The 13,555-nt window shown below is 38.7% G+C and overlaps 1 protein-coding gene across 26 annotated transcripts in view; it reads right to left on the reverse strand.

Annotated features, from left to right (window-relative positions):
• Positions 1–13,555, reverse strand: part of DLG2 (discs large MAGUK scaffold protein 2) — a 2,470,643-nt gene that overhangs the window by 389,869 nt on the left and 2,067,219 nt on the right. Inside the window, exon 1 of one of the 26 annotated variants that reach the window (XM_069070987.1) lies at positions 11,572–11,951. The exons of 24 other annotated variants lie outside the window; for them this stretch is intronic. The gene's annotated coding sequence lies outside the window, so the exon portion shown is untranslated. One more of the 26 variants, XM_069070992.1, reaches the window with a different exon arrangement.

Below are 13,555 nucleotides of genomic sequence, written 5' to 3' on the forward strand. Positions count from 1 at the left end.
AGAAAGAAAGAAAGAAAGAAAGAAAGAAAGAAAGAAAGAAAGAAAGAGAAAGAGAGAGAGAAAGAAAGAAAGAGAGAGAGAAAGAAAGAAAGAGAGAAAGAGAAAGAAAGAAAGAAAGAAAGAAAGAAAGAAAGAAAGAAAGAAAGAAAGAAAGAAAGAAAGAAAGAAGGAAAGAAAGAAAGAAAGAAGGAAAGAAAGAAAGAAAGAAAGAAAGAAAGAAAGAAAGAAAGAAAGAAAGAAGGAAAGAAGGAAAGAAGGAAAGAAGGAAAGAAAGAAAGAAAGAAAGAAAGAAAGAAAGAAAGAAAGAAAGAAAGAAAGAAAGAAAGAAAGGAAGGAAGGAAGGAAGGAAGGAAGGAAGGAAGAAAGAAAGAGAGAGAGAGAGAGAAAGAGAGAAAGAGAGAAAGAAAGAAAGAAAGAAAGAAAGAAAGAAAGAAAGAAGGAAAGAAGGAAAGAAGGAAAGAAGGAAAGAAGGAAAGAAGGAAAGAAAGAAAGAAAGAAGGAAGGAAGGAAGGAAGGAAGGAAGGAAGGAAGGAAGGAAGGAAGGAAGGAAGGAAGGAAGGAAGGAAGGAAGGAAGGAAGGAAGGAAGAAATGCTGTGTGCAAAAAATAACATTCAACCCTAGGAGAGATGTCCAATTTAGAAATGCCCTTATAGACCATGCAGTTAAATAGGTGCAAAAGGTACAAAAACAGACAACTGTTATATACTACATCACATGAAAAGATCATCAGAGGCATGGAGACTAGACCTAATACTAATACTAATTAATAAAAATTTCATTAGTATAGTAATGCACTTTTACAAGTGCAGGTCAGCAGTTTCTCTCTAACTCACAATCTTAGAGAGAACCCTGAGAAGGTGAGTGACTTGGCCTTCCTTAAAACTTGGAAGTGGTTTGGTTCCTTGAGTAAATTTTTTTTTTTGAAAATTACCTTTCTCTGATGTTTTGAGAAACAGCTGCATAATTTTTTATTTCCCTTAAAATTGCTTTAAGTTTTTTTTTTTTTTTAGAAATATGTGTGTGTATGTATGTGTTTAAAGCTAAGTTGCATGCCCAAGGTCACACAGTAAATATGTTATCAGAAGTCTAAGTCCAATCCAGCTCTTCCTATCTTCAAGACTGGCTCTGAATTTACTATGCTATATGATGCCTCTTATAGAGGGACAGAAAAATAGGCTGCAATGTGAAGTCTGAAGGAGATGGTTATTACCAGTGGAGGAGACATGCAAAGGGAGGGAAAGTTTTATGGGAGAGTTAGAATGTACAGGCATTCTTCTGGTAAAGAGAGGCGTTTCAAGAATACAGTATGAGGTAAGACATGCATGGAACAAAGAGATTCTTGAGGAGAATCATTAGACAGAAAACTGGACAGATATCATTAGAAGGTCCTGAATGCCAAGCAGCAGGATTTACTAGGTAGGCATCAAGGTTTCACTGAAGATTTATGAGCAGAGGAGTGGTATGATTTTAGATCCATGTTTAGGAAAAATTAGGTCACTGGTATAATGAAGGTCAGATAGGAGCAAGAGATAGAAGAGGTGGGGAGAACTATTGGGAGATTTTAAAATTCATATTCTAGGGAGGTGGTACTGAGTACCTAAACAGAGCAATTACCATCAGCTGGAAATATGCAATTCAGAGAGTGAGATACTGTGTGTATTTATTTGCTTTTGGGGTATAGAAAATACCAAAAAGGATCATCTCTTCCCCTCAGCTTCTTAAAATCTCTTTGTTCTTCTTTGGAGACTCAGATCAAGTGCTACCTTCAGCAGGAGGCTTTACAGGTGTGAGAGCCTTCCCTCTCAAGTTTTTCTTACAACTACTTTGTATGTCTTTCTTATATACCTACATCCTCATCTCCTTATGGGATGGAGTAGGGTCCTATTGAACAAACTATTTTGCTTCTTCTTTGTAAAGTCAATGCTTACCACAATGCTTGGAACATTGTTCTTAATAAATATTTAATAATCAATTGATCCTATGATCCTATGACTTTTTCTATATGGCACCAGGAAGACAGGTTTTAGCAAAATACTAGAATTTCTAAACAACTAGAAACCCATTTCAAATGGAATGGGTCACCTCTGAAACACAGCATTCTCAGTGGAGGTGTGTCTATGTGGATGTAGGGTGACCTACTGTCTAATGAACCGAAGAGATCCTTCAGGCATTAGGTAGGGAACTCTATCACAGGCTCATATGATATCCAGAAAGAGGGGAATATCCAGTCAAACCTTTCTCTTTCACAAGTGATAAAACTGGGACCCAGAGAAAGGAAGTCATTGTCCAGAGTCACACAGGCAGTAAGTTGGAATATTAGAATTTGGACCTCTAAAGAATATTTTGAAATTCTAATCAGTACAACAAAGATTTTATTGATCATTCATTGAGAATGCAGTTGAGTGCTTTCTATACTGATCAGAGGCAGCAAATCCTTTCCAAATCTAAGATCTTGTATTTAAATGAGTCTTTGTATCTATGTTCTTCTATAGAGAGAAGAAGACCATTTAAAAGGCTGCTCCAATAGTTCAAGAGAGAGATGGTAAGGTTCTGAACTAGGGTCATGGCTATGTGAACAGAAAGGGATGCATATGTGATATAAATGTGTGATTTAATCATATGACTTTGCTCCCCAACAGATTGCCTGGCAGAGATGTACAGAGATACTTCTTTTTATTGTGTTTTGCTTTATTGTGCTTAGCAAATAATGAATTTTTTTTTTTTTACAAATTGAAGGCTTATGACAATTGTGAATTGAGCAAGTCTATCAGTGCCATTTTTCCAAAAGCATGTGCTCACATTGTGCATTTGTGTCACATTTTGGTAATTCTCACAATATTTCAAGCTTTTTCATTATTATTATATCTGCTATGGTGATCTGAGATTACTGATCTTTGACATTACTATTGTAATTGTTTGGGGGGCACATGAATCATGTTCATATAAGAGGGGGGAACTTAATCAATAATTACTGTGTTCATTCTGACTGTTCCACTGATGGCCATTCCCAGTCTCTCCCTCTCCTCAGGCCTCTTTATTCTTTTAGACACAACAGTGTTGAAATTAGTCCAAGTAATAACCATACAACAGTCTCTAAGTGTTCTTATTTTAAGAAATTGCCACAGTTACCCCAACCTTCAGCAGCTACCACCCTGAATGATCAGCAGCCATCAAAACTGAGGCAAGACTGCCAATAGCAAAATGATTAAGACTCACTGAAGTCTCAGATGATGGTTGGCATTTTTTAGCAATTAAGATTTTTAAATTAGGGTATGTACATATAAAAAAATAATATTATTATACATGTAACAGATTGCAATATTGTAAATATTACTTTAATATGTACTAGAAACAAAAAATCATGTGACTTGCTTTATTGTGATATCTGGAACTGAACCTGCAATACCTCTTAGATATGCCTGAAAAATGGATTATATAAAGGATTAGGGTTTGAGGGGAACACAAAGGAGAAGAGTAATTCTTGAGCCTAAATAGCTTTCAGGACTTCCATGTTTTCTTGATGCCAGCTCTTCAGTTGAGTGTTGGCAGACCTGAGTTCAGGCACATGCCTCAGTGGGGAGTTCTACGACAGCCAGGCAGCCAGACAGTAAGGTACAGAAGGGCAAAGGAGGAGAAAAATATTACCTGCTTCATATTATTGGAGTGAAAATAGCAATGAGTCAGAGACTTAGGTTTTGGTCCCAACTTTGTCATTAACTATATGACCTTGGACAAGTCCCTTCACATTTCTAGGCCTCAGTTTCCTCACATGTAAAATGAGGGTGTCTGTTTCAGTGAGAATGAAAAGGGATTTATATTTAGTGACAAAATTAAGGATTTTCTTTAGTTTTGAGGCCTGAGAAACCAATAATCTTATTCATTTGTAATTGGGAAAATGTAAAAATATCACTAAATCTTTCATATTCAAACCTTTTCTTTGTAGTCAGTGACCAATGCCCCTTTGTCAAGTATTTCTAGAAAACTTGTTGGGGAAGGGGAGTAAGAGTCATGGTTGAGAATATTTTTTACCCATCCCAGATGATATCCCACAAAAGTACTCGACAACTCATGAAATCATAGATTTAGTGATGGAAGGAACCATTAGAGGTCACTGAGTCCTATAGCCTTATTTTACAGATGAGGAAACTGAGACAATCAGAGGTTAAATGGCTTGTCCAGGCCCATATAACGAATAAGTTCCAAGGTGGGATTGAGCTCCAGGTAACTCTGACTCCAAATTCAGCACTCTATATACAACACCATACTGCCTTTGAATGACTAAAAAAAAAAAAATCAATTTCTGTCTTCATTTTGAACTACCTGTGCTTATAAAGCCAGTGTGCAGAAATTCATAACTCACATATCTATTTATTGACAAGTCAAGGGTTACAGAAATTTTATTTGACCTCTTTTGAATATTGGCCATTTTTATATTTCAGCTGCTCTGTGCTACTGTTTCCCCAGTCTTATCTGCTTCCAGTATATCCAATCCACTGTTGTGGTCACCATGGAAACCGCCTACTCACTCTCCCTGTTATTTCATTTATCAATCTGCCAGGGTATACAGGATTGAAACTCTTACTTGAAAAATATTTAAATCAGAGTCAATCGAGCTCAACTTGGATAGGAAGTAGTCATTTTGGTATAAAATGTTTCTTCAGGAGAAAGAAAAAGAATCAAATTATCACTAGCAAAGCAAAACAGAGGGATTGCATTGTCTGTCTTTTATAGATTAAAAATAAAAGGACATAAGAAAAAATTATAGAGGACTTGGCAGCTAGAAGAAATGCTGAGCATGGTAAAGTTGGTTATTCACAACATGGAGGAACAAGATGATCACCCTCCATGGGTCTTAAAGTCACTGTATCCTGGGGATAAATAGGTCAGCTACATCCACTGATGGTGACCTTAGGAAATGATTGGGGACAATACACACCAGCTACTTGTATATCATGAGATGAAGATGATAATAAGGATGACAAAAATAATGCTAAAAATGTCTAGAGACCTAAGTGTTGGTCCCAACTCTCTCATTAGATGTATGAGATCTGTGATCTCATTCATGTTGGTGTTCTGCTCAGTGATAGAAATTGCAACCCACAAGAACCTATTCTGTGCAGCTGTCTAGTAAGGCCTTTCATATATTCACCAGAGAAGAGCCACCCAAAGTTCCAGGGGACTTCCTTGCACTCTCTTGATACTGAATGAATAGTAATGAAGGGTCAGCTAGGTGGCACAGATGATGGGTGCCAGGGCTGGAGGCAGGAAGGCTTCTCTTCCTGAGTTCAAATCTGGCCTCAGATACTCCCTAGTTGTGTGACCCTGGGGAAATTACTTAATCCCTCTTTGCCTCAGTTTCCTCATCTGTAAAATAAGCTGGAGAAGGAAATGGCAAAACACTTCAGTATATTTGCCAAGAACACCCTAAACGGAGTCATGAAGAGTTGGGAATGACTGAAATTACTTGACAGCAACAAAAAATAAAGCACACTGATTGTTCATTTTGTACCCAGTAGCAACAATAAAAATAATTTGAGTTGCTTTCATTCTATTATCATATACATTCACATATATAATGTAACAATAAAGCACTCAAGTGCCCCCTTTTAAGTCTACCTTCCATTTACTATGTATGTAGTTTATAATTACTGATTCATATACAGGCCATTTCCCTCATTAGAATTTAAGTTCCTAGGGGATAGGAACTAGTTTTTTTTCTTTGCATTGCCAGGGTTTAGTACAGTTCTTGGCACATAATGGGTGCTAAATAAATGCTAAATAATTGATTAATGGAAGTAGACCATATTATTATCTCCATTTAGCAGACGAGGAGACTTATCTAAGGCCATACACCTAGTAAGTAGAAGAGTGGAGTCTCCAACTCATTTCTCCCAATGCTCTGTCTAGAATTTTTTTTTTTTGCTTCTTTCCATGTGCCATGTGATAATCAGAAAACATTTTATATTTTCTACTTTACTGATTGACTTTATTTTTATTTATTTATGTTTGAGGCAATCAGGGTTAAATGACTTGCCCTGGGTCACACAGCTAGGATGTGTCTGAGGCCAGATTCAAACTCAGGTCCTTCTGACTGCAGGGCCAATGCTCTCTCTATCCACTGCACTACCCAGCTGCCCCGTAAGAATAACTTTAAATCAATTCTTTATAAAGCTGTTTCATTCCAAAATATTTTAATAACACATATGTTGCTGAGGCTGCAAAATTCCTCTGCTGAATGACTCAGAAGAAGGTGAGTTTGGGTTATATTTATCTGTTCTCAGTATTTAATCAGCCTTGTTTTTTGAAAAAGATTGTTGGCCAGAACAATGTGTGAGCATCATTATGAGCACAATGGTAGTTGACTCTTCCATGTGACAAGAGAGGAAACTGAGACTATGAGGAAGGAATTGATTAGTACAATCAAACGGGTAGAAAGTTGGAGTCTTAGAATTTGGACCTCTAAAGGACATTCTAAAATTTTAATCATTATGACAAAGATATTTCTATTGGTCATCTGTTAAGGACGTGATATACTCTTCCTTATAAGCTATATGACCATGAGCCTTGTTCATGTGTTAGCACACTATCCTCCATGTTAGATGGGTACACCTCTCCCAAAATAACTTGATATAGATATTACTCACATATATGTTTACTTATATATACAATGTTGTCCTCTTCCTCCACCCCTACCCCACCCCAGAAACTCCCTGAGGGCATGCATTTTTATTTTGTCTTGTTTTTCTCAGTACCTAGCAAAGTTTCTGGTTCATAATGCTTAATAAATACTCGGTGAATTGAAATGAACAAACTCTCTAAGTCTATTGATCAATGGCGAAATGTCAATCTGTATCAGAGGAGGGATTTATTATCCTTTATTAGGTTGGCTGAGTTCTAGCTTCAGCAAGTCTTACTCAGCTATAAATGATTGCACACAGGCATAGTGCTGGCCCATGTACCTGCTGTCCAAGGACCTGCCTAGCCAATTTTGTCGTCTTGACAGAGAGTTTGGCTGACAGGTAGCGATTTTTTTCTCTTTTTCTCACCTGCTCCCTCTCCTCTCCTCTTTGTTTTTTAGGCAATCAAGAGGCCCAAAGATTATCTATCAAAGGGTTGGGCTGGAAGCATGGGTTGTGATGTCTACCAGCAAAGGGAATATTCACATTGATGAAATCATGGCAACATATAGTAACTAATATTACTGATATTCTTTAAGGTTAGAGAATTATTCTGATAACAGCCCTGTGAGGTAAATGGAATAAATATCTCCATATTACAGATGAATAAACTCAGGCTCAGAGAATAAATGGATAGTCAAAGGTTATACAACTAATAAGTACCAGAGTTAATATTCAAACACAGGTCACCTGACTCCAGGTCTAGAGCTGTTCCTGTAACATCATGCTGTCTCTGATTAAGACAGTCAGGATTGCGATTTCAAGAAACAGAGACAAAGCCTTACACTAAAGTTCTCTAACTAAAGGGTTTATTGAATAATCTAAAATCCACAAGGGCAAACTCACTTACACAGTTTGGAAATAGCCAGGTGGTATAGTGGATGGAACGCTAGATCTGGAGTCAAGAAGTCTTGAGTTCATATCTGACCTCAAACATTTAATAGCTGTGTGACCCTGGGCAAGTCAATTAATTTCTATGTGCCTCAGTTTCCTCATCTGTAAAATTGAGATAAAAATTGCCTTTTTAGGTATAGAAGGGCACCACACATACACAGAGATAAATAAAACAATTGCAACTACCTTGCAGGTTTATTGTAAGAATCAAAGGAGATAATATTTGTAGAACATTTTTGTAAATGTTAAGGCACTACAGAAATGCCATATATCATCAGCAGCATCATCATCATTATTCCTATAGCTATCAGCTATTGTACAGGACAGGAAAAGTACAAAAAGAGTTGTATAACTTTGATTTACATCACTGCCACTATTAGGGTCCAGTCTTCATCTGACCTATGGAAATACATTGTGCCATTCAGATGGCTATTAATAGCTCCTGAAGGGACAAGGACTATCTCTTGCCTTTCTCTTTATCTGTAGTACTTACCAGTGCAGATCCCAGCATGGAGAAAAAGCTTAATAAATGCTAGTTTCCTAGTTGACGGACAGTAACAATCTAACCACTGGATAGCTTACACATCTTAGGGCCCAGATTATTTTTCAGATACACCAGTAAAGGGTAGGCAAAGAGGATCAAATCCAGTGGAGTTGGCAGCATTCCTTTGAAGTATGAGGTTTTAAGTTAGTCTAACTATCCTTATCTATAAATCCTCTATCAGCTAGATGGCATAGCGGATAGAGCACTGCGCCTAGAATCAGAAAGACCTGAGTTCAAATCTGGATTCTGACACTTGCTAGTTATGTGACCCTGGGCAAGTCCTTTAACCCTATTTGCCTCAGTTTCCTCATCTGTAAAAGAGCTGGAGTAACTTTGCCGAGAAAAAACCAAATGGTGTCATCACAAGTCATTCATGATCGAAACTACTGACCAACAACATATCTCTTAACCTCCTCACCCCACACTGAAGTGCTTGCAGGATTAACATTGGATCAAACAGATCTTAAATAGATCTAGTCGGTCAATAAGCGTTTATTAGGTGCCTACTACCTGCCAAGCATCATGCTGAACACTAGGGATATGAAAAAAGGCAAAAGTTAGTTCCTGCTGTAAATGAGCTCCCATGCAAATGGAGACAACATGCTAATGACTATCTACAGTGTGACGCTACATAGAAGATAAACCGGGAATAGTCTCAGAGGGAAAACGTTAAGATCAAGGAGGAGGGAGAAAGATGAAAATAAAACATTCCCAGTCTTCCAGGGCTTTACACTGGGATTTGTGGAGGAGGCCACAACACACACACAAACAAATGTAAATACAAACCATACACAAAGCCTACATTCTTGTCTTAACTGACACACACAGCAGGGGCTCAGAAGAGCTCTGGTTCACTCTGGAAAAGCTCTGAGGCCAGGATTATCCCTTAGCCACACTTAAAGGGCCTACACCCTTGGCAGCAGCCCAAGTGACAGACTCCTCCCACTGTATCTTCAGTTTCGGGGGATGGGTTTGCTTCTTAAACTGTAACTAGGTTCAAATCACAATAAGATTTGAGGGCCACTCTGCCAGTGTCTGCCTTCTTTTTCTCGATCACAGCCAAGTTCAGAAGTAATTTCAATTTAAAGTTCATCCTGTTCTTATTTTGATAGCCCCTCCCTCACCAGGGGCCATCCTCATGAACACTACATTTCTGACATCTGAAACTTGCAAGGCATCTCTACCATGACAGTTTATTAATGAACTCTTTTAGACAATGCATGGTTAGGGGCACACCCCAAAGAGGGGTGTGTCTAGGCTGTTTTCATACCTACCTTCCTTGTACAACTGCTTAACAAGAAAAGTTAACATTCTTTCTTTATGTCCTCTTTCTTAATTCTGTGGCTAAACCACATTCACTTAATGACATAAAGACTATTCTCCTTGCAGGTCTTTGGACCGGTGTCAATGCTGAGCACATTCCAGCTACCATCGAAACTACAAATGAATATGGAAATTCTATTGGGTATTCTATTTAGTGTCCTACTTTAAAAAAAAAACTAAATATAATAACAAAACTAAAAATAATAGGAGATGATGTGGGGTGAGAATCATTCAGGTGGTCCATTGGCATCAATAGATGCTTAGATAACATGTCCACTATGCTGGTGGGATACTCTAAGAAAAACTTATCACAGGATTACAGAACCTCACTTGGAAGGCAGAGAACCACAGAACCTGAGAACTGAAAGAAGTTCCTCTGCCATCTAGTCTAACCCAGTTTTGAAAGTATTTACAGTTATCCCTCCACATCTCGACTTTCCTGATTGGGGTTTCAATATATCATGAGTCAGCATAAGAAATTAAACAGGGATTTGGGGAAGTTTTGCAGAAGCCACAGGTGACACATGAAAGTTAGCAGACAACACAAAAAAAATTAGGAAACTCAGAATGCATAAAATATATGTATAGTATTGTATAATATTAATCCAGACTTTACAGTAAGGTACTGTAAACACCCCATAAAAGAAAAGGAAAAAAAAATTTAGACTTCTCTGATACAAAGGGAGGACCAAAAAATTTTACCCAGATTTTGCACATATAGGGGGTGCCAGTCTCTAACCCCTGAGATGTGGAAGGGCTAACTGTGCTACTATAACATACTTGAACAATGGTCATCCAGTCTCAGTTCAAAGACCTCCACAGGGAGAGAACTCACCACCCCATGAGATATCCCATTCCACTTTTTGAAAGCTCTAGTTGTTAGGAAATTTTTCTTCATATCAAGCCTGAGTTTGACTGTAGTTTTACCATTTCTGTTCCCAATTCTGTCCTCTGGGGTCCAAAATAACAAATATAACCTTTCTCCAACATGACAGCCCTTCAGAGACTTGAAGATAGTTATCATGCCCTCCAAGTCTTTTCTTCTTCCTTCTAGACATTCACACGTCCTATATACACAGCCTCAAAGCTCATCAGTCTGGTTTGCTTTCTCCTATATGCCCTCCAGCTTATCAATGTCTGAAAACCCTGATGCTCAGAAGTGAACACAGTACAGCAGATAAGGTCTGATGAGGAAAGAGCACATGGGGGATTCATATTTATTCCTAGAAGCTATGTCTCTCCATGCAGCCCAATACCAGAGCATTATATATCTCAGGTACTGTGTAATACAATCCCCAAACTGATAAAGAATACTTCCTACATCCGCCCCAATAGTAACTGCTGCTTTTCATGCAGATCCTTAAAGTTTATAAAACACTTTTCATGTATTATCTCATTGGAACCTCATAATAAAACAGGAAAGTAGGGACTACTTTTTGTTCCTGTTTTAGAGATGAACTGGGTCTCTGTACAAGTAACTGACTTAGCAGGGTCTCATTAGCTAGTACCCAAGGTGGTATTCAAGTCCCCATTCTAAGTCAAGCCCAGTGTTTTCATTATACCAAGTTGTCTTTGATATATAATTTTAATCATCTTCCTATACATACCTCTTATGAGAGGTAGCTCACTGCCTTCTAAAGCTTTTTTTTTTTTAACATTATTTGTTTTAGTCATTGCCCATCCTTGTCCCCCAGCTGGAAAGCATGGATAAGGACTTAACAAGATGAGGTTTGAAGAAACAGTGAAGGATTTGGTTTGATTTGTGACTGTTTTATTTTTGTGACCTTGGGCAACTTTCTTAACTTCTCAGGACCTCAGTTTCCTTATCTGTAAAATAAGGAGGTTCAACTAAATGACCAGTAAGTTCCCACCCAACTTTGGGTCTATGATGATCCTATGTATGGGAGAGTTGCTATCTTCATTAGTGGAGGAAGTATCCACCCAAGAGAAGAGGCAGCTATTTGAAAGTATCAGCAGTTTTTAGAGAATTGACATAACATCAAAGTATCCAGCTGGAATTTCACTTAAATATTAACCACCCGGCATGATTCTTATTGAATGAGATCTATTCCTTAGCAACAAAACAAAACCCACCACCACCACTGTAGCTTCAGGGATAACCAGTGACTCACAGGAGAAGAAACAGGTGACCTTTTTCTCAGTTAAGGCGACGAAGCGAAAGCAGCAAAAGTCGCAGACTGGGTCAATTCCCTTCTCTGGCACCTCTGGGAATGTGTCTACCCAGTAGACCAAGCTTCCCAGCACGAGCCAGAGAGCGAAGGAGGCTCACTGTCAAAATGTCAGATAAACCACATCACTTTGCATTTGGTGTTTCCAAACCAGCTGGGCCAGTTCTTTCTGGATCGTGTGAATCTATCAAAATGCCCTATAATTTTTTTTCATCGCTGCTAATAAAGAACTCGCCAGCAGTTCATTTAACACTGCTCCAAGGCTTCAAAACTCAGATCCAGAAGAAATGGGATTTGCTGCTTTTGCCAACTGTAACAATCTCGTGCACTTTGCCACCTGCACAAAGCTGCCCACATTTATTACAGATTCATTTAGTGCCTGATGAATACGTGACCCCTTTAAAAAAAAAATTCAAAGCCACATCCTACAGTGGGAAGTTATGCCCGAAACCAAAGAGCAGGAAGCTTCCATTGCAGTGCAAATTTAAAAACTGTGAAGGACACGCCTCAACCGCTGGCTGTTTCATTAGGGCTAAATTCTTGGTGTTCAAAACATTTAACAAAAGAATATTGCCAAAAGTCAGAAATCCTGCCCCACCTCCCCTCGTCCAAGTGGATCCTATTGAACCAGTGGGAGTGTGTGAGTGTGTGTGAGTGGGTATGCGTTTGTGCGCATGTCTGTGTGTGTGTGTGTGTGTGTGTGTGTGTGTGTTAGTGTGCGCAAGGAGGAGGACTGGGGGTTGTGGTTTTGCCAAAGGAAGGACATGTGTGATAGGAGACTCTATAAAGTAATTCTCTTCAAGTCATTCTATGTTTTTACATGGCTTTGTGTTTAATGGGTATTTTATTTCCTGCCCTCTCAATTCATGGGGATAGGAGTGGTGAAAAGGAGAGAATTTGGAACTGAAAATAAACATTTTAAATTCAAACAAACAAAAATTCTCTGCTGTTTGCATTCAAAAGACCAGGGGAGATTCTCTCTAAACAGCAAATCCCTAATTTGCACATGTCTAGAACCATTCATTAGAGCTGTAAGGTGTTCCCTACACAGACAACAAGTTTGGACAGCTTTCTGCCCTTGTCCAAAACTGCATTTTCCAGCATTATAATCTTAGTATTAACAAAGGCAGTGGAATCTCTTCCCTCAGAGTTGATTGGCCCTTTTGATTGGCTTGCAACTAGTTTAGTATTTTCCCTGTGGCACCAATGCATAGTGTAGTGTAATGGATAGAGGGCTAGCCTGGCCTCCAGGGAGACCTGCCTCTCTCGAATAAGAATTAGGTGACCACTTAAACTCTCAGAGCCCCAGGCAGTTATCTAAAACTATAATTTACAGATTAGTGGTTAATCTGCATAAACCGTGGGAGTTTCTCCACAGGTTCCTACAGCAATGAAATCACAGGTTTAGCCCTCCTCCCCCTGTTCTGCACCCCCCCCCCCCCCCCCAAATCAATAACAAGAAAGTAGTACTCTGTTCCTGCTCAGTGGATAGAGCACTGGTCCTGGAGTCAGGAAAGATCTAAATTCAAATCCCGATTCAGGCACGAACTACCTGTATGACCCTGGGCAAGTCACTTAATTCTTTTTGTCCCAGCTTCTTCATCTGTAAAAATAAGCTGGAGAGGGAAGTGGAAAACCACTCCAGTATCTTTTCCCAGAAAACCCCAAAAGTGGTCAAAAAAAATTGGACACAACTGAACAACAAAGGCATTCTTTCTGTTCAATAGCACTCAGTAGAGACTTTGGTTAATAAATAAGCCAGTCTCACAAGACAGATAATGGCACAGACTACATAGAAATACCTGTTTATAGCATGGCATAGTGGTGAAGCCCTGGACTTGGAGTCAGGAAGACCTAATTATGAGTCACCCTGCAAATACTCCTTCCTAGTTTACAGATGAAAATGCTGAGGTTAATTAAGATTAAA

This window comes from Petaurus breviceps, unplaced genomic scaffold (assembly GCF_028583685.1).
Source record: "Petaurus breviceps papuanus isolate PSGF00001 unplaced genomic scaffold, PetGlider_PUasm1.0 90823, whole genome shotgun sequence".
Taxonomy (NCBI): domain Eukaryota; kingdom Metazoa; phylum Chordata; class Mammalia; order Diprotodontia; family Petauridae; genus Petaurus; species Petaurus breviceps.